Source organism: Rhipicephalus microplus, chromosome 4 (genome assembly GCF_043290135.1).
Source record: "Rhipicephalus microplus isolate Deutch F79 chromosome 4, USDA_Rmic, whole genome shotgun sequence".
Classification (NCBI taxonomy): domain Eukaryota; kingdom Metazoa; phylum Arthropoda; class Arachnida; order Ixodida; family Ixodidae; genus Rhipicephalus; species Rhipicephalus microplus.
This window is the reverse complement of record NC_134703.1, coordinates 147,994,636-148,015,904: the sequence shown is the minus strand read 5'-3', so window position 1 is coordinate 148,015,904 and position 21,269 is coordinate 147,994,636. Positions and strand designations below refer to the sequence as shown.

The window sequence follows — 21,269 nt, the reverse complement described above, 5'->3', positions numbered from 1 at the left end:
GCGCGTGTTCACGGGAATTGATACCGCAGGTTATCTCGGCAGCGATATTTTGTACCAGCACCCCTTTTAACACTGCCTAAACCAACAGGCCCAAATGCTCCGTAGTCACTAAGCCACCACGGCGGTTCTTTATTTCACCATGAAAACACACACACACACCGAGCACCTCGAACACGCGCACAGTGCCGCGACACAAAGGGGGCACCGTCGGCAGAGCGGTGCCAACGACCGGCGGGAAATAAACGGACCGAGCGAACACGTGGTGTTCAGAACTTGCGAAAGTAACCTGGCACGGGCACGTGGCGAGGACGAGGCACACGTAGATTTTATTTTTATTTTATTTTTACACGCGGGAGGAGGCAACGTTGGGAGGAGGCGACCTTCCGCACGCAAGCGGCCCATGGCAACGCGCTTCCGCGAGAAAGAGTCAGCCGTTCGAGCGAACCCCGGGAACACGCTAAACATCCATTCGCGGGTTTCGAACCTGCACGAGCCGTGCGGCGCGGTATACACAATCCATCTCGAAGGTGACACCCGAGAATAACGACAGAGCAGAGTTTCCGCAACACCGCCCTCAATGTCCCCGGAGATTACCGGCTCGTACAATCCGTAATTAGCGCGGAACAAAGCGATTCGTGGCATTCCGTGCTCATGCGGAGCAATGCATGCACGGACATTTCTTTCTTACTTTGCATCCTTCACCTCTGACTTTTTTTTTTGTTTTATATATACGATATATGTACGGACGGCTTTTGAGATTGTCACTTAAGAAATATGCGAGTCCCAGGGCGACAGCCAGATGGAATATTGTCATTTGAATGCACGACTCTTTTTCCGTGCTTTATTTTTCCACTTGTGATTGATACAAGATAAACAATTATGAAATCACATTCAAAGACCTCCCGCGGGCAAGCCATCACTTCGAAGCGCGACTCACACACAAAGAAGAAACAAGAAAGCATTATGTTGCAAGCTCACGTGTGGGTCTTCTTCGTGGGTCCCTGTTTAACCAGCGCCTACTTCTTCGGCAATAATGTATACCAACAAGCTCATGAGTCCGTGGATACATCATCGCGGCTGAAATTTGCGAACGTCAATCGGGCTGACCCATCACTTCTGCGCGTAGTGAATAATGCGCGCTTGAGATGTTGCGTGCGTATACAACATATTAATTATGAGATTAGTAAGAATAAAAGCGCTTAATAAATATAGATAAAGCTTGCGCCGGTGAGTATATCAAACCAATAACAAAGCATTATGGATAAGTTACAAGCCTGTTTTGGAGCTTAAAGAATGCTCGCACGACCGTTTCAGTTCCTTCTCGCATTTCCTATAGTAATAGAAGTACAATCTCTGAATTTATTTTTATTTTATTATTTCTTTATTTCATTATTTTGTTTTCTCTTTTCGCTGTATGAATCAAGGGTCATACCGCTCCTTGCAGGCGTCGTCACATTGGGTGGCTCACTTCACTGGTAATATGCCTCCAGCACCATGATTGGCTGCAATTCACTTTCACGATGTCTATATGTAAGCGCAGTTTCGACATAAACAAAAATAAAATGGGCGAGTCGTGACGCAGTGCTGTATCTCGGGGCCGTTCCTGATACTGCTGCCGGCTTGCAACAACAGTAAAAAACGAGCACTTATTATTTCATTAGCAGTGACCCTCACCATAACGAGCTCTATGCCGTACGTATACGCGCGAGCTCCCTGACGATGATGCCGATGAAGCTTACAAGACAAAATTTATCCTCAGATGAAAACACTTTATGCCGATTGTTTTGCAACCACCAAGTGCGTGCAAATAACGAGCTGCACGGTGTTTGCAAAGCGTCTAAAATATGCATAAAATGTTCCTTGAGACGAGATTCGCAAGGCCACCGAAAGTTCGACCATTAAATCAGGCTTCACGGCGTTAAAACAAGTCAGACCTAAAAAGTTAGTTTCGTCAAAAAAAAAAAAAGAAATGTTCAGCATTTCTGCCAGGTGCCTAAACGAACCGACTCCTAAAATTGAGCTGGCGTGTAGATGCACGTCCAATTTTTCTATGGCTCAAAGAAGTGAAGGCATTTTCGTGTTTGCACTACTACGTGTAACGTAATTAAGATGTAATACACCAACAATAAAGGAACATGGGACATTATTTGCATGTTTTAACTGACAAATATGGCATAATTGATTAGGCATTAAAGCGGATAAAGATCAACTAGTCGCAGACCGAAGCTGTAGCCTTCGCATAACACGGTCGATGCTCTACCAAGTGACCGAACACGAGGGAGCCCTAAAGGCTTTCTTTCACGCGCGTCTTTCAGGACATTAATAATGTGATTCTATTACATTCTTGCCACACCTACACAATGTGCAGTTAACCCGTACCAATAATGCCCCGCATGCTTTCGTTGGCCTAACAGTCGGTTTTGTTGATTGTGTCTAACAGATAAACGAGCCCCCTTTTTTTATAGTTAAGCTGTGACGTCACAGAGCATCATCCCATTCACAGCTGTTGCTGCATGCCTTCACATTTCTGCACTGATTCATTCGGTACTGCCATTTACAACGGTCATACAACACTACCCAGCCCTAGCATCGTTGTGAGATACTTATTAAAACCATTTACGACAAAGCGAGTACATCGAAACTTGCAACAATAAAACGGGAATAAGCGCCAAAAAAATTTTAAAAATGAAAAATTGGACCGCTTGCCCTTGTCGAACAAGGCAGAGTCGGAGCAGATCTAGTGGGCACCTGGCTTGGCCTAGGCCCTCTCACTTTAGCCTTTGCGACCCCATGTAATACTACATATTATATACATGGAAATTAGAGGCTGCCCGTTTCAGCTTCCTTCCTGTACAGAGTGAGCACGTGCCGGTGCGGGATGGTGAATATTTTTTATCGATGAGCACCGACATGGCTCAGGGGTAAACTGGGCTGGCACGGAGCCGATACAGGCTGGAACCCTCCCTTCTAACCACAACACACGACGGGCCTCGAGCATAGCATCTTTGGCGGTACAGGAAGGCAACGAACTCTTGGTCAAAGTATCGTTTGAGACATCCGACGCGTACCACGCGCCCCTCGAAAGGGCTCAACAGGTGCAGCCTTCGTGCGTCCGAATAACGCACAGGAAAATGAAGAACGCGTGCCAACGCGTCGGACCGGTTTCGCGCACGAACGCGAAACCCTCGGCCGGCTGCGCGAGTCTGCAGACCACTCCGCGCCGCTCGCGAATACCTTCTCGATAGAGTACATAGGCCACGCTGTTTGTGAAATTCGCCAGCATGCCGCGAGAACTGTTACGCCACATTTCAACTCGGAGCTGTCCGCCGGGGAAGAACGCGGCGAAAGGGCAAGTGGTGTGCACAAAGGAAATCTGCGTCAGAGCGGGATCGAACCTCCTTCCTGGATGGAAATGTAACAAAGCGCACGAGCCGCCATTGTACTGCCGTCTCATTTTAGCCGATTTTCACGAGAGCTCTGAACAGTCTACATACAGCGAAATTGCATTGATACGTTTACCGCGGCAACTGGAAAATAAAACATATATTGTGCAAAATGACATTACCCGCAGAGGTAGGCCTGGAGTAACGTTGGCCGCATGAGCAAAAAGAAATAAAAAATGCATTAGGCAAAAATCGTATTATACAGATTCATATTAACTTCGGTATGAAGAAAGGGCCTTCTGCAGACCGCGATAAGAGAAGCGGAATGAACAAAATGCCACCTAACGTTACCATTCGAAAGTATGACTTTACTACATTTCTCGCACGAGTGATATCCGCGGGGGATTTGACATAGGGTCCAAGGAAGATGGTCACAATGATCTTCAAATGAAATGGAGTTTTTAGGGGCGAAGCTCCTTAGGCCATGGGTCATTCCCTCCTCCGTATATGTAGTAAGAAGCCTCATCTAGGTTATAGCTTGCTCAATAGATGGCGTTGTGTGTATATGTACTTGGGAATAATATAACTAGACGGCGTTTGTGGTTTTCACAGCATATCCACGGAGTGAATGACGATTAGCGGGGCAAAGCGTCCATCCGTCCATCCGTGTGTCCAACCATTCGTGCGTGCGTCTATTCGCCCGTCCATCCGTCCGTTCGTGCTTCCGTCCATCCGTCCGTACACGCTTCCGTCCGTCCACCAGTCCGTCTGTGCTTCCGTTCATTCATGCGTCCCTCCGTCGGTGAGTCCGTCCGTGTGTCCATCACACGGACGGACGGACAGAAGCACGGACGAACACTCCACCCCACACATCATCATTCACTCCATAGATATGCTGTGGCTTCTTAGTTCTTGGGGGACGTTTCAACACATAGCAACTTCATGGGGTGCCTTAGGAGAGAAATAAATGCCCAAGCCCCCTCCCGCCTCTGTAGCCATCCTGAACAATGCATAATCGCAGTAAGCCAGCAACTAATGCGAGTACCATTTCTCAGCCACCAAAGTTCATTCCTTGTGAAGTCGCGTGTTTGAGATCCTTGCTGTAGAGGATATATCGAGTCGTGTTCGAGGGGTCAGTACAGTCACGAGGTCATGACATCGAGAAAGCATCGAAAATCGCGGCCGTCCTGCTTGGGCTCACACGAAGCCGATTAGTCGTAAACACCACTTCGTCATGACGCTTCTGACGATGTGCGCCGAATCCGCATACGTTTCGTGGCTCTGCTCTTTCCAGGGCCGCCATTTCGGATGAGTTAATTACAGCGAAGAAATGAAAACACGGACGAGGAATGCAGCCACTTTCCACAGCGACGACGACGCAGTCGGGAGACAAGCAGGCCTCCTCCGTGCGCAGCCTCGGACGGCAATCGACTTGGAAAGAGCAATCACGGCGAGCACCGAGAACGGACGGATGCATAATGCATGCCGCACATATGCATAATCAACGTGGACAACTTTCCATCTTCCGAGCAGGCACCGAGGCACAAGGGGCCCTCAGCGCATAATGGCGTCGCGAGAACAATCGGGGCCTCGTTGCACAGAGCTATCGCAAGGGCAAGTTTATGAGCACGCGTCGTTTTGCTCTACAGGCCGGAATAGCTCGGTAGCGACGTCTGAGGCAGGCTGAAGAACAAAACGCTCTTTCTCTCTCTTTCTCTCGCACATGAGCCATGGGCGCTGCAGGGGTGTGCAGAAGGGACACTTTCCTCCTCTCAAGCCGCAGCAGCAGTTGCTTCCCCTATGCCTTTTAATAAACAATCACTCTCTCTCTCCCACTCAGGCTACACCAGCGGCCTCTCCCTCTCCGGCCCTCAATGAAACATCGGTTCGCACCCATCAAGCCCAACTCCTGCACTCCTGCCGACGGCCATGCCACGGGCAAAAAATAAAAAAAATAAAAAAATCGAAACTATGAATAGCCCTAGACGTGCGTGGTGCATTCATTGAGCGCTACCAACCAAACCTGGCGCGCCGCGTTATCCCTCTACTATGCGCAAGCGTGCCGTTACCGATTGATGGCGACTCCATAACCCCTCGCTCCGATAGACGAGCGATTAGGAAAACAGACGTCCCATAAATGTCCATACTGATGAAATGTTAAATTCACAAAAGAAAAACTCGTGATAAGAAACGTGCGCGGCAAAGGATTGTGTAACTGGCAGGGAAGAAAAGCAGCTGTTGTGACACTCGGTCATGCATGACAGGCTGTCCATCACGAGCGTAGCCGGGCTGCGTTCCCACGACCTGAAACCCCAGTGCCTTTCCCGCGGGCCAGCGGCGGGGAGCAACAAAGGGATAAGAATGTGGCAACTTCCGCGGACCGTTAGCCAACGTCCCTAGAGGCATTTCCTCCACAATGGCTAGTTTGGGAGGCGGCGAGGCCGACCGACCTTGCAGGTCGTGACTAAGCAACACCACCTAAATGAGTTCTTATCTAGGTGGTGTTGGACTAAGCGACCAAGTCGCTAATCCTTTGCTGCCCTTCTAGGGAAAAATGGCGGCAAGCACTCATCCGCACGGATCTGCCTCTATTCGCAGCAAGCACGGATCTCCCTCTATTCAGCGAAACTGAACAAAGAAACACTGCGTCAGCCAGTGTAACGACTCATGGACGATCGTGTGCTATTGGCTGATGGCATGGTGGGTGGTGACGAGAGTGTGATTGGTTTTTCATTCAAGAACCAGAAGCCCTACAGGGCTTGAAACGACGCTGCAAAGTGCAAGACGTCGCTCTGAACCTTGGTTTGACACTGTCGAAATTTGGGCTTGTTGGTACATTGTGACGACTGAAAATAGCGCTAAGAAACAGGGACACAAGACGAGCGTCTGTGCCGTGTGTCCTCGTCTTGTGTCCCCGTTTCTTAGCGCTATTTTCAGTCATCACTTGGTTTGACGGTTCATCCTCCATGCTCGTGGTTTGCGGTATTGTAACCTGCTATGTCGTAAATAATTGTAAAAAAAAAAAACGTGCCAGCACATCTGCTTTGTTTCCGTTTTCCCCAACTTGTCAGCATCGTTTCCTCCACCCGGGGACGCTCCACGCTACCACTGGAGTCCGGGTCCGATGTAACCCTGACGTCCCGGCAAGCCACGTCAGCGGGAACGCGTCGGGTATAGAGACCCGGATCCGCAACACAGCGCCGAAGTTGCGTGACATATCGTTCTCCACTTCTGCTTTCATAGAAAAGACAAACGCGGTCCTACGAAAGTTGATGCTGTAATATGCCCGTAAACAACGCAACATCCATACGTAAACATGGTCGTAAAAAAAACGTCATTGTTTCCTCGGAGTGTCGAGTAAAAAAATCACACACGCCCGTTCACGCTCAAACACTAACCCTCGCACGCTGTATTCATGCCAGACTTATCACAGTCGTTCTAATGTGATTCTTAAAGAGAAAAGAACGGAGAAAAGTGAGCCCCGTTATTGTTGCTTCGGGTGCTTGTTACGGATCATTCGCCCCACTCGCCATCATTCACCTCGTGGATATGCTGTGATTTTTAAAGACGATAGTCTTTCCTGGGGACCTTCGACGCAAAAAATTTGGTCTGTCTATCTGTCTGTGTACATTTGTCTGTTTGTCCGCCCTTAACGGTACCCCAAACGGCGGACCCCATCCGCAGCGCCCACCAATATTGCTCAAGCTTTATCGTTCATACTTGTGCAATTGTCAATTAAAAATCGATTATTGCGCATATCTGAGGCACCATAACAACACGTCAATATTCTGTATGTGTGCCTTTATACTAGAAAAGGCATGCGTAAGCAATTCTAAGGACAGTAGCATTTATCACGCTGCGCTGATAATGCAACGCTTTCACGAAAAGGCAAGTGTTTCTAACGCTTTGCTAAAACGACACGGTGGCGGCGCCTATCCGTCGCCTTAGGTTCTACACCTTATCGTTTCCGAGACGGGAGCGCACGCCGAGCGCTTCGTTTTCAAAGATAGCGCTCATGTTTCACGTGTGACCTGACTCGATGCGCTCCAGAATACTACCATTCACCGATTTTCTTGCACAGAACGCCAAATAAACGTTTTGTTCACTCTCTTCACACGCAAGACTATCGTCTTTCGACGACATTTGCAGTGTACCATGCAGATACGGGGCCATTTTTTTTTCTAGGGACTTCAAGCGCTTCAAGCCTAACCAGTGCCGATCAACAAGGGCCAAGCAAACGCTGCTGGGAGAATAATGCGATGATCTTGATAAAAGGCGAAAAAATGGTTCGTGGAAAAAATCCCTCAGCGAACTTCAAAAATTATACGTGTGATGAACATTGTCGCTGCAAGCCCGGCGAGTTTGGTAAGCAACTGATATCGATTGAGAGACTACGGTTACAGGGTACGGCGCCAGACAATTGACGATCGACCGGCAAGGTGGCACGGAGGTTGACCGGCCAGCCCGGCTCTCGGCAGCGCCGCACTCAGGAAAGCTGCTGCGAACGAAATGCCGGCACGAAAGATGGGCGCGTGGCAGCTCGCGTTTCCCTCCCGTTGCGGTTGTTCTCTGCCCTCCGTACGCGTGCGTTCGGACCATGAGGCGCGAGGGCGTTGCAGCGCGCCAACGAGTCCCGCGCACGCACCAGCAAGGCGCGCGCCCGCAACCGGACGTCGCCTGCATTCCTGACGTGAGGGGGCGAGATGGCAGGCAGCACGCGCTCGCCGTCACCTCCGACCCGGGCGCACGCGACCTCTGAACTCGGCGCGCGGGAGGACACGGCGCCGCGGTCGGCCACCGATCAAGCCCGCCTCTGGCCGCGCGCGCCCCGCATGTTATCGCGGCCGTTGCGCGCTTGCATTCCAAACGCGCAGTTGCGTGCAGCGTGCGCCCACACAAACCGCGCAGTGATCGTCGCTTTTCTTCCCCTTCTTCTTATCACCAGAATTCGAACTTGATCAACATCGGCCCTTGTAAGAGAAAAACAGGGCGCCCCCCATAGTCGTGGCGGTGGTCTCCGTGGCCCGGCCCGAGCAATTGTAATGAACTATTTGGCGATGCGGTTCTCGGAGTAGGTTCCGTGAACGTTCGCATTCTGAGAAGTCACGTCCCGTAGAGTGATGAACAGTGTTTCCTGCACACAAGTGCGAATTCGCAGCGTGCGTTCCGACACGAGGGGGTGGTTGGGGAGGTTAAAGAAATAGCGGTGTGTGCAAGAAGGGGGGGGTTGGCATGCCATAATCACCTTGGCTTGTGAACTATTCCACGCGGCGGCCAGCGCTGCACGCCTTCTTTATCATCTTTGCTGGCTCCGCGAGAAGCCGGACGTCGGAGCGGCGCGATAAGCAGCGGCGCTCGCATGTTGGAACGCTCTGCTTGTTTGTGCAAACGCGCGCGTGAACTATCTGCGAATGTGCACGGAGAGGCCTGCGGCGGGCGGATGTGGCGCCCCCGCGAAATCGTGCTCCGTTGCAGCTCCGCTGATGGCCAACAAAAGGCTCCCAGAACAACCGGTGCCTGGCCTAACAAAGAGAGGCGACTCGTAGTAGCGCTCGTGAGCACCCTGTCCACACAGGGCGGCGGTGCATCGCACAGGGCGACCACCCTTGCACAGCGTTCCTCCGTGACCAGAGCCTGCCACGCCGCGCTACAGCGCAGCAACAATGAGGCGCCGCGGAGCGCTTCGCTATATTACGTCGAGAAACAGCGTGTGTGTCGAACAGCCGGCGCCATGACAGAAAATAACAAAAAAAAAATCGGCCGAACAGGTACGCCAACTCATGGCTGAGATCGAAAGCGTGGAAAGGCGAGCTAGTTGGTCTAGCTAGAAAACATTGTGTATATATATTCGCGCGTGTTTCATCTGTCTAGCCCCGCGTTTTACGTGCTATTCGGCAACGAAAAAGAATCTTCAAGGACAAGCAGCGGAACAGCCAACAGCGAGCTGGCGTCGAGGTTCACGAGTGGAAAACCAGCGACGGCGGCCGGAGACAAGCAGACGTTCGAGGCTGAGTTGCAGTCTCCAGCCTTCCCACCACTTCTCACATGCTTAGAAACCGGAAGTACGGTCTCGCAAGGACTTCCGACTGCCCTGACAATTAGGAAAATGCAAGAAAACCGAGCTCTCGTACAGATGTGCTACAGTCTCATCAGCCGAGATGCGACGTCGTTGTCTCCCGAAACTTCGCATACCGCAACAACTCACACTGCCATTCTCGTCCCTCGAAGTAATAGGAGGTGGGCGCGCATCAGGTCCCCCCCATTCAACGAGAACTGGCCCGCCATCCGCGGTCATTTAGATCAACCCCGGACGACCAAAACCATGCGTCCACCCACCAGCCCGCCCTGCGGTCACGGGGTCAAGCGGCCCGCCGGAGAAAGGTCCGATCGTATCTGCGGCGTTATTATGGTGGCGCCGCAGGTCCGGTATGGCGCACGCGGACCTTTCTTGCAGCTCTTCGACGCGGAGTTGCTGCCCTGCGCAACAAAAGAGCAAGGGAGGGGGGTCATCCACGGACTGCCATTACGTGCGCACCGGCTCATTCGAGTGGAACAACCACGGCGGAATGCGCTGGAGAGAACGCTGTTGCTTCCTCTGGTGTACAGACTTGCTTTCGGGGATTACAGAGCGATGAATTGGGCTATGGTTAGTCTACGACGGCTAGTCTGTGGTTAGTCTACGTTAGACTACGTTGGTTGGTGGTGCACGCGTCAGGTAGAAGACGTGGTCTGGCTCGGGATCCTAAGTCACTGACGCGGAAATCTTGTAGGCACGTGACGCTGCACGTACAAAATGAACGAACGCGAAAACCAACCTCGAAAGTAAGAATAAGAGGACGCGATCTGCACGGCATTTTTATTGTGTCCGCGGTGTGGCGAACGGCCAACTCTCGCCCTTCGTGGGTATGCGAATCACGGCCCCAAAACGTCAATTCTCCTCTTTTGGGGACAACATCTCGACCGAGGCTGTGGGAGCTTGCTCGCAAGGAGAGGCAGCTGGCTTCGCTCGATCAAGCCCAGCGAGCCGCAAAGACTAGCGGAGCCCTGGACTGAGCACCCCACCCACTAGCCCAGAAACCTTTTAGCGAACAAAAAGAAAGTTTCTTCTTCTTCAATTGTTCACGTAGTCGCAATTAATCATCGTCGCGACGGTCTGATAAGCGGTCTGATGAAGTAATAATGCAAGAGCAGCAATTGACAGATTTTCGTTTCCTTGCATGGCTTTCCTCGTCTCCGTTATTGTTTTACTTAGCGACCACTTCTCGGGGGAGAGTTGGCCACTAACGATGCAGGCTAGGCTAGGCAATCGCCGATATACAGCTGGGAACGAGCTCGGTTCTCATCGGGCATAACCGAAGTCAGCTTCGAGATGTGTCTTCTTAAAATCCACACACGCCACAATGCGGACTCGCAGTGTTGCCCTTCCTCGGAAAGGTACCACTACGAGGCCCAATGCCTATGAAGTCGTGAAGCGAAATCAGTATTGTACAAGTTGCTCCTTAACACACCTATATAAAACGCCGGACGAGCCTCCGGAGGGGCAGAAGCAGGAAGGCTCTCCAATCTAAAGCCCCTATAGAACATTGCCGCCGACTGTTCGGCAGGCGCGCCATCACGGGACGGTCAAGGCGGGGGCAGCGCGCATTTGCATATTTTACAATTTAAATAGCTGATACAACTCCACGCACAGGCACGGCCCAATAAATGATGGAAATAAGCTGAAAATCAGAAGAAACGTGCCGCTGGTACCACTAAGGTTCCGGTAAAGACCACAGATAATACAGCTTTCTGTATATGTAAGAGAGGAATCTGCGTCGTTGCATATAGTGTCGGACGCGAGTTCTTTGACACTGCTCTAGGATACGCGCAGTTTCTAGTCTTCACACCTTCCTGTGTTGATATAATTCACATTATATGAGGCACGCGAGGCGCATGTATACCCGTATCGCCGAGAATGTGGACGGGAATGAGGAGTTAACGAAGAAGCAACCGTAATCGAGTCTCGTTTCTTCTCGAGAGAGCGCGTCAGCAAACGCGTTAGACGAGCTGGCCCTATAGATAGTACGGTGTTCCTTTTGTCAATGTGCCCACTGCTGAGCAAGCTTCCACGCGCAGGCGCTGGCTTAAACGCAAAGTCGAAACATGGCTGCCGATTCGACCGCGGTACCCGCGCGACCACACCAGGCCCATGCGTGAGCATGCACGCTCGTTCCAGTCCTGCAAGGCTACGAACCCGGAGACCCTCGATTCCAAAGCGTGCCTCCTCCTCTCCTACGAAACAACATCCGTTCTTGACCAACTCGCGGCGAGGGTATACGTCTTCACTGGGCAGATAGCTCGCCCGATACCGGCCAGTTATAAGCCGCGCATAAAGCACGGCCATATGGGCCCCGACTCGGTATCTCGCCAGGGAATCAGCCCCCACCGCGATGTTACTCTCCGAGAGGAGGAGGGGACGCTATTTCACCGGGAGAAGGGCGCACGCAAGCTGCGCTCGAGGCATCCCTGTTATTACGTGTTTCGTTCCTCTCGGCGCATTAATAACAGCAACGCGTAGCGCACTCGCATATGACCACGCATCATCACCGCCGGAGAGGCTTCGGAGGATGCGGGAGGGAAATGTGGCGGCGCGCCTAGCACGCGCCGATGCCTTCGGACCACTTCTCCCCCTCCTCGGAAGAAGGTACATCTGCTGCTGCACCTCTGTTGCGTGCCCCCAACACACCTAGCACTACAGCTACCTCCTCCTCCTCCTCCGCATTCCAAGGCAGGCACACACCAGTGCGCTTTCGTGCGCTGCAGTTACGAGCCACGAAGCGGACGAGGCATTTTTTTTTCTCGCGTTATATTTCATGGGTGGTGTACGACGACGATCACGCAGACACAGGAATTTCGAATTCGTTATTATTTCTGCTTCGGTGGAGGAGTAAAGACCAAGGACGGTCGCGATTATTTAACTCTCTCTCTCTCTCTGTCTCTGAATAAGCAGACCGAGGTCGGGGGCGGACGGGTCCAGGGATTCGGTACTTTATTACGAAGCATCACGTGACCACATTAGAAACCATGCATCACCATTTGCTTTTTTAAATTTTTTCCCCTTATCTGTTTTGCGCATTACCACCACGAGGACTGTGAGCTTCACAGACACGACACCCGTATGTGTACGAAAATAGGGTATCTCTTTGTCTTCCTAGTATGGCAAATCAATAGCGGAGGAAAGTACCCAAAGGAAAAAAAAATTGGCAGATCCCAGGTACAGTAGAAATCAATATTATGCGAAGCATGAATGAGAAATGTTGATATGTCGCTTTAAAATGAGCACAACGTTACGAGTGGAGGTAAATGATGCCGTACATGACTTCCACGTCATGATTATCATGTTTTCATGTGTCGTTTACCTTCGTCATCTATTAAAGTCACAAGATACCAAATTTAGTACATGTGGAGCTAGCGAAACGGCCGTGAGCACGCTATGAGCGTGGTATGTTGTCATGTTCTTACAAGACACGCGTGTCAGGATTATCATGTTTGCACCAGCCATATACTTCGTCATCCATTGACGTCACCTAACACCGAATTCGGTATATGTGGAGCTAGCCAAACGGCCGCGAGCACATCATCAATGGCTCAACATACTCCATTCTAGCGTTGATGCGCGCGCGCGCTGGGCACAGCGACGCTACGTTAGCAAAACGCGAGCACTCTCTAGTCTGACGCCAGGCGCGACCAGGGTCTGTCGGCGCGGCCCAACGGCAACCGGCGCGAAATGCGACATGCTGAATTTCGTGCCGATGCGTTACCCAGATAACACTGCGTCTCCCTCTTTTCGTGACGGAGGAACGCCGGACGCGCTGAAACGCGCATGCGTCAAAGAAACGCAGCGCGACGCGCGCCTGCGCGTATATGGCAGGACCGGCGCCTGGCGTAGCACCACCGGCGTGACGCGACGAAATGAACGCCGGCAAGCACGCGCACCGCGTCAAGTCAAAATGTGTTGGCGCCTTGACTGTGGTATACAGTCATGTTCTCACATGACACGCATCTCACGATTAATATGTTTGCAACAGTCACATACCTTCGTCATCCATTGGCGTCACTCAATACCAAATTTGGCATATCTCGATTCGACTGAGCACAGAGACAATAGGGGCTGTTCGCTTGTACGTATACTTGTTTACGTTACCGGATACCAGTCTGCGTTTTCCGTCTTACCGAAACGCATGTTTTTCAACGTTTTAGCTGGATTCGTAAACGTTTGCGTGCGTTAACGTGCGTAAACGTATACCTTAACGTTTTCACAAACCATAAATGGTGATGCTAACTGCATTTAAACTATACTTAACTTAGATATGATTGAATCACCACAGTGGCAAAACCACGAGACGTTTCTTTGTCGTGTACAGTATGCTGGTATGCGCAAAAGGATGAACACTTACAAGGTTATTGCAACGATGGTGTCGACATCTTGTGGCACTTGTGTGCAACCACAGTCATGAACACGTTGGCTTACGCGTAATGTTTTCGAAATGAAAATTATTTAAAAGGTAACTCATTTGTGATAACGCCGCTGCACGGTTTTTTTTTAATGTGATTGTCTGGTTCATTTTGACCCCGCTAGATGGCGCCACCTATTCAACCTGTCGTGGGCGCATATAAATTACGGCTTCGATGTTCTATGCCATTCTAGCTTTGATTGATTGATTGATTTCTGGGGTTTAATGTCCCAAAACCACCATATGATTATGAAAGACGCCGTAGTGGAGGGCTCCGGAAATTTAGACCACCTGGGGTTCTTTAACGTGCACCCAAATCTGAGTACACGGGCCTACAACATTTCCGCCTCCATCGGAAATGCAGCCGCCGCAGCCGGGATTCGAACCCGCGACCTGCGGGTCAGCAGCCGAGTACCTTAGCCACTAGACCACCGTGGCGGGGCCATTCTAGCTTTGGTGATCCGGCTGAAACAATGTAATCACGATTAGCGCTCACACACCGGCTCATTTTGACTCGACGGCTGGAGTCTCCGCAGTGCGGATATCACGAGTTCCTACGAACGAAGGTGGATTTGCGAGATAGGGCCGCAAGCGTAAAGCCCATCCAACGGGTAGTTTAGGCTACGTAAAGGTTTACGTTCCGTGAAGACGCGCAGGTTCTATCCGGTATTCGGTAACGCGTTAACGTAAATAAGTGTACGTACATTCTGAAAGCCCCTAATCCCGAAACACCATCCCCGCCGATTATCGGCCCGCAAGATAGTTTAAGCCGAGTATTGCTCCACGACGCCTGCACAGGAAACAGTCATCACCGTTCTGAACTGCCACGCGCTCTCTCTCTCTTTCTGTCTGTCCTCTTCTTCATCTAGTATACTTGGCTTCCAGAACACGTGATCTCAGAACACGTGCGTCCAAGCAATTTGGGCATGCGTCTAATATTTCTCAACAGGCACCTAAATCTAAGTACAGGCTTTTTCCTTTTGCTCTTCTTGTTTCGCCCTCTTCGAAATACGGTCACACCATGCCCCGGGAAAAGAATTCTAAGTAATGCAACAAATCAGCCGTAAAGGTACACCAACGCAGGTGCGTTTATTAGGACGAAACCCTCAGACGCCGCATGAAACCCGAAATTTGACCATCGGCGGCGTCTCGCGTCGTCGCGGATGTAAAAATCAACATTAAAAGATGACGTCACGGATCACCAAAATGACTTCGCTGTCACTGCACGTCGCTATCATAGTATCGAAGCTTTGTTAGGAGGCGGTCCGATCAAGGTGACAACGGGAAACCACAGAGTTTCCTAAAAGTAACGAGAAGGGACTCTGGCGCTGCGATAGTTCGGCGACCATGGGAATGATGGGTATAGCACGCGGATTTGCCTTGTCTTCGTGCTTGCGAGCATCAAATCGCGCTTGTGGCTTCGTTTATTGCTGTTAAAATTTGCCGATTGTTATTTCGTGACAAAGCAGCTTCAAGCAACGCGAAGCCAAAAGGAACGTAAAGTACGAAGACTAGGCAAAGTCGTGCACTACTCATAATTGTCATGCTCGCTGAAGCTCTACGCATTGCAGCTCCCATAGACGCTGGCACCAGAGTTCCCTATAGTGTATATGTAGAAAACTCTATGCGCGAAACCAGGTGGCATGCCTCCGATCTTGGAGGCTTGCTTGTCATTTCACACGATTAGCCGCTTTGACGCATGGACCAAGCTGCAGCGACACGCCACGAAGAACAAATCCGCCCGCTATTGCATGCAGCAGGGATGCTTTCCCGCACGACGTTCCGAGGGTGCGAGAGCCACGCAGACCCGCGTGCCCCTTTCTATCAGGGCCGAGAGGCGCAGGCCTCCCTTCTCCTCTTTCACAAACTCACCGCCGGGCGGCTCACACGTTGCAACGGCTCGGTTGACACCCCCTTCCCCTTTGAAGCAGCGTATAACCATTAACGAGCGGAGGAGGAGACCAGCAGAATGGCTTTTTAACGCACCCCTGGGGCACGCGCCAAAATTCATTATTCTGCTCCCCTTTTCACTTCGCTAACCTTTCAACGCCCGCCCTCCTCCTTGTCTTGTCCTTTCTTTCGTATAGCGAGGCAGAAGCTTGGGCTATTTCTCTCTTATCTCTTTTATTTCGTGGACCACACCTGCAAAAGCCCGATCTGCTTATTCAGCCAATTGAGGCGCCGCAAGACCAACAATAGTGTGGGAGATTGTCATTGCAACGCATCTCCTGACGAAGCCAAGCAAGACTGACCACATGGAACACATCAACGGTCCCAGAGACATCACTTGTGCTCTGCGGGTTTCTTGATCCCACTAACCAGGCAAGAGTGTTAAAAGTGTGGCAGCTTGGGCTAGTTGGCAAGGCATGACGATAGTTATAGCGCGAGAACAAAACGACGACACAGAGACAAGAAGGACACGAAAGACAACAGCGCTAAGTTGGAAGTTAGCGCTCGTGTCTTTCGTGTCCTTTTTGTCTCTGTGTCGTCGTTTTGTTCTCGCGCTATAACTATCGTCAAGAGGGTTAAGTCGCGTTTTAGTCTCGCATGTGGCGTAAGGACTCTGTGTAACTTGCAGGTGTATTGCCAGTCCTGTTTATACGGTATATTAAACCTTCTAAATAAACAAGAATTGAAAAAAAGATGCGTTTCCACCTTGACTACGCCAGTGACCGCTCATTCATCTAATCAAACAATGTGGTTTCTAGTGGCTAAGGTACTCGGCTGCTGACCCGCAGGTAGCGGGATCAAATCCCGACTGCGGCGGCTGCATTTCCGAAGGAGGCGGAAATGTTGTAGGCCCGTGTGCTCAGATTCGGGTGCACGTTAAAGAACCCCAGGTGGTCGAAATTTTCGGAGCCCTCCACTACGGCATCTGACATAAATATATGGTGGTTTGGGACGTTAAACCCCACATATCAATCAATCAATCAAACGATGTGGTTGCAGCAACGACGTATCAGGGCCTTGCAGAGGAGATGACGATATCGCCATCTAGGACGTTGTTTCAATTCGATGGACGCCTTCTCGATCGCGACCACATCTCGTCCAAGGTTGTCGTGCGTATATATGTGCACATTCTAGCGCTCAAAGCACGCGTCTTTTATTTTTAAGTGCTTTGACGTCCCTCCCACTCTATAAAGTATGAACCAAATAGCAGCAGGGCAAGTAACGAAAGCAACAGAGATATTTATGCATAGCGTATACCCACGCGCCTTTGCCTACAAACACCCAAACAAACTCCATACAGTGTGAGTTCTTTGCATTCTCGCCACACCGCTGGCAGGCCTTGAGGCCGAGCTAAAGCATCCACGTGCGACGCGATACACGAATGCCACTCGCGCATTCACTCGGAACCACCAGGATCAGCACTGCGCGCAATTATCATGGGCCACACGAAGGCGTACACCGGCTGGCCCTTTTGTCGCGCAATATTTAATTACGAGTACGCGCGCGCGCCTAAAGTGGCGAGAGCAACCACGCCCGTTTAAAATTCCGTCCACATCTCAGCGTGAGTCCAATACATTGTCGCCATAACACGCAACAGGGATGATTTCTCGAACAACATTTCGAGAAATGCCAGCGCGACACCACGCTGGTGCACACAACAACGCACAGAGTGAGGTGAGAGCGCCTAACGACAGCTCGGACAAGGCCTCTCGTCGTTTTTTTTTTTTTTTCATTAAGCCGTCCGACATCGCAGGTTTGACACGGTCCCTCTGGAAGCATAGACTCACCACAGGAGAAATGCTGTTGCCACGGCTGGAAGTAGAGTCCCTGTTCCACGGCTGAGGAGGCGGCGGCCACTGTACACGAGGTGCGGAGCGCGGAGCTCCAGAGCGTTACATCGCCGGTTTCGAACCACGAATCGCCCGTATCCGTCGAGGCGGCGGCCACGCCGCGCGCATCACCACAACGGAGCACTTCCGACGAACGAACACGACGACTCTGAGCGGCGGCACATCGGAAAGGTCGACAACGGCCGCGATCTCGTCGATGGAACGCACGCTGCGTCCGCACTCGTCCGCTGCTGCGTCCGCGACTCCGAGCGAGGCGGTGGGTGCGATGCCTACTACTACAAGAGCGCGCGCGCGCACACACACAACGCCGAGAAAACTCTCACTCAGACCGGCCGCGAGGAGGAGAGAGTTGAAGGGGAGCCAGTGGATGCCCTCCTTTGGCATCAGCCGCCAAGGGGGCGCCGCCGCTGCCTTCTATGACAAATACGTGGCCTCCGATATTGCCGCAACAGAGGCCCCCTTTCCATCGTCGGTTCAACGATCTCGGAGGCGATTTGGTATGTGCCGACCGCCGCTGCATGCCGGCCACTGGCCTAGAGACCTTTCTCCAAGGACGCCTCGGTAAAAAAAGCGCGCCGCCTCGCTCGTAGGCGAGCGCGCATGCTTGTCAATGTGGAAGTGAGTTCTTGACACGTTACGGTGAGCTCAGTCATTGCTTAACGGCCGTCGTCATAAAGGAACAATCGTTGAAAGAGCAGTTTTTCGGTGAACAATGTAGGAGAGCCTCAAAGCATCGATACATAATTTACATAGGGTCAGTCAGCAATGCTGTAATGAACTGTGGCGACAGTTCACTGCGGTTCACCACTGAGTGGTGCGTTGTTCACACTGTTCCTATGGTAATCCAAGAAAGGAACAGCAATTAATTGGTGGGAACTAGGAGAATCCACTGAAACAATGAGAACTACTCAAGATGAAGGCAGCAAAGAGTTCGTTGTATAAAACGCATTCACGCTAAAATTTCCAATCACTTACGTTACCGTGCTACAGCAAACATCTTTTTGGTATGCGTTTCAGGATGGTGATCAAACTTCGAAACCAAACGAAAGATGGAAAAGTGTGTCGTCTGATTCCATATGACTGATCACCGCCGTGAGCTTCGAGAAGTGGAGGGTCCCATGCGTCAACGTTCAACAATTTTTTCAGTAAGCAAGAGGGTTAGGAGGCACAAAGACAAATAAGTAAGAAATAATATACAGCAGATCAGGTCAGAAAGATCTTGCTAACTGTAAAGCTAGCTTTCCGGCAGCGCGGTGCGATGCTACCCATGAGAAAAACTCCAAGTTGGCTTTCTAACCTCTCTGTCCTGTTTTTATCCTCCTCCTCCAAGTCGGCTTTCTCGCATTACAAAAGAAAAATAAACAAAAGAGGGGGATCGGTTGGGATGTTTTAAAAACTAAGAATTATGCACTGTTGACAACGCCATTCTTGATTTTAAGGGTTGAGACGCGATGCGACAGAATGCACGTGAACAAGAACTCACAAGGGCTGGCCGCCATACTTCAGGCAATGTGCATCGCCGGAAAGACAACACGATGTTCAGTGTGAATGAAAGCCACAAATAAGGATGAATGTAGCGAGTTACTCGAATACGAAATTTTCGACGTGACTTTCACTGATCTCCGTTAAGTACTACAATAAGTGAAGTGCGGCTACCGTCATGGCTCTTGAAGCCAATGCACCTCTCCTTTGGAGAGTTCTGGAGACTCGGGGCGCATCCCTTACGATGCATCCGATATTTCCTTTTCACATTCCAAGCTCGTTTTGTTAAGGCCCTGTCAGCGTGGCTCCGTTGTTCGTGTTAAGTGCGACGATGAATGTACCGACGTGCATAGCCCATACTGCGCCCTAGTGTCAACGGTTCACGGCATAGTTTGCAGTCAGGCAGGCCCACAAAGTGGCGTAGCAAGCTTTACAGTAAAGGAAGGAGACAAAAAAAAAAAAAAGCCTGGAGGTTAAACAGAAACATCTCGTGGGCTAGCAACATATTCCAAGTTTCCAGGCTCCCCGACGCTGTGTTGGAAAGCAGCTTTGCATTCATGCTGGCAGCTGCTGTTCCAGTTGTCACGTGATCATAGAGGTTGGTAGCGAGCCTTGGGCTGGGCGGAGCCTATGCATCGCGACGCCACTTTAAGTGCCCCTGTATGTCGACGGCGCCTACCGATGTGTTTACAAACATGAAAGGGGTCTATGATCGGAGAAGGTATAAAGGAATAGAAAGGTGAGAGCTTAAATGTACAAAGCAGGGACGCGCTGGATCTCCAGCACTGGACTCGACCTTACGAGGCGGTGCCTTCCCCCCAAAAATTCCGCCTGCTATCCCGTCCACCTCACCTCCCCACCGCCTCTCAACAGCGAAATACGGTGATAACATAGCGGATAAATTTCTCACCCCCCCCAATCACTACCTGAAGGAACTCGCTTGTCGTATGTGCCCAAAGAAAAAAAAAATCCTGGCGCAGCCTCGGTCGGCCTTGAGCTGCCTAACTCGGTATAGTTACACAGAACGCGATCCGCAGTTAAAGAGATAGAGCTAGCACCTACTCCTACCCGTAATGGATTGCGGCGACGCCTCGCGACGTGGACACGATTTGTCATACTCGACGAAGGGACGATACGGCACTGGATGGACGAGATACGGACTGTAGCGGCCACAGGCTGGGCGAGCCTCTTCACCTCCTGGCTCGCTCTAATAGCCCCACATAGCCCACTAGGGTGTCCCACCGCGATGGGGTGGCGTCATCAGCCGCGGCATACCGGATCCAGTACACGCGTCTCGTCGTCGTCCACCTTTCGCGCGGAGACGCTTCGTGTAATGCACTTCCTCCCAGTTTACAAGCCTGTACGAGCCGCGAATCGGGCAGTCCGCTCACGTAGCGCGCGACACGATTGCGGTGCGCGTTACACGGCGGACGGCCGTCTCGATTGAGAGCCGCCGCCTATGCGAAACAAGAACAACGACAGAAAAAAAAAATGTTGCGACTGCAGGATAGGGGGACACGGTTTCTTCCGCAAGTCTGTGATGGAGAAAGACGCCGGTGCGACGTAAAGATAAAAGGGTAGGGGGGTGAGGCTGCGATGGGGCTGCGCTATCTTCTCCCTTGCGGGACGGACGCGAGAAAACGAAACCGCTCTACGACTACGGAGCAGCCCCCCCCCCCTCCCCACAGCTGAAGCGGGAAAACACCCCCTCCCCCATTGCACGGGGGGAGGGGGAGGACTGTGGAATGCGCCTCGCCGTTCAGAGGCGGGCTTTTCGTGAGTACTTGTGAGAGGGCGGTTGACGAGGACGTAAGGGAGAGAGAAGGAGCGTTGAGGAGAACCCGACGGCATCCCGAAGAGCGGCATGGAGTGCGCGCGATCCACTACTATCGGCATTCCACTAACAGCTAGGGATTCCGGAGAGCTGCAGCTGGCAGCTGGCTCGCTGCAGAAAGTTCGCATAAGCATGAGCTACACGCGAGCATCGCTGTGAAAAGTAAACTGCCACTCATGCTCGAACCTATAATAGTTTTGTTGAAGAATCTCTTCTCTGGGGACACTGGCCTTTCGCGATGGAAGTTTAGCGGCTAATGTGTCGCGCTGTTAAGCTC

At 51.5% G+C, this 21,269-nt stretch overlaps 2 protein-coding genes across 3 annotated transcripts in view; one reads left to right on the top strand and one right to left on the bottom strand.

Moving 5' to 3' along the window:
• LOC119172405 (coronin-2B-like) overlaps positions 1 to 21,269 on the top strand; it is a 337,045-nt gene that overhangs the window by 6,549 nt on the left and 309,227 nt on the right. The gene's annotated exons all lie outside the window — the stretch shown is intronic.
• Positions 1 to 21,269, bottom strand: part of LOC119172904 (uncharacterized) — a 142,647-nt gene that overhangs the window by 58,136 nt on the left and 63,242 nt on the right. Inside the window, exon 1 of one of the 2 annotated variants that reach the window (XM_075893731.1) lies at positions 17,614 to 17,935. The exons of the other annotated variant lie outside the window; for it this stretch is intronic. The gene's annotated coding sequence lies outside the window, so the exon portion shown is untranslated. Of the gene's footprint in view, positions 1 to 17,613; positions 17,936 to 21,269 lie in introns of those variants that run through there. 2 annotated transcript variants of the gene reach the window in all.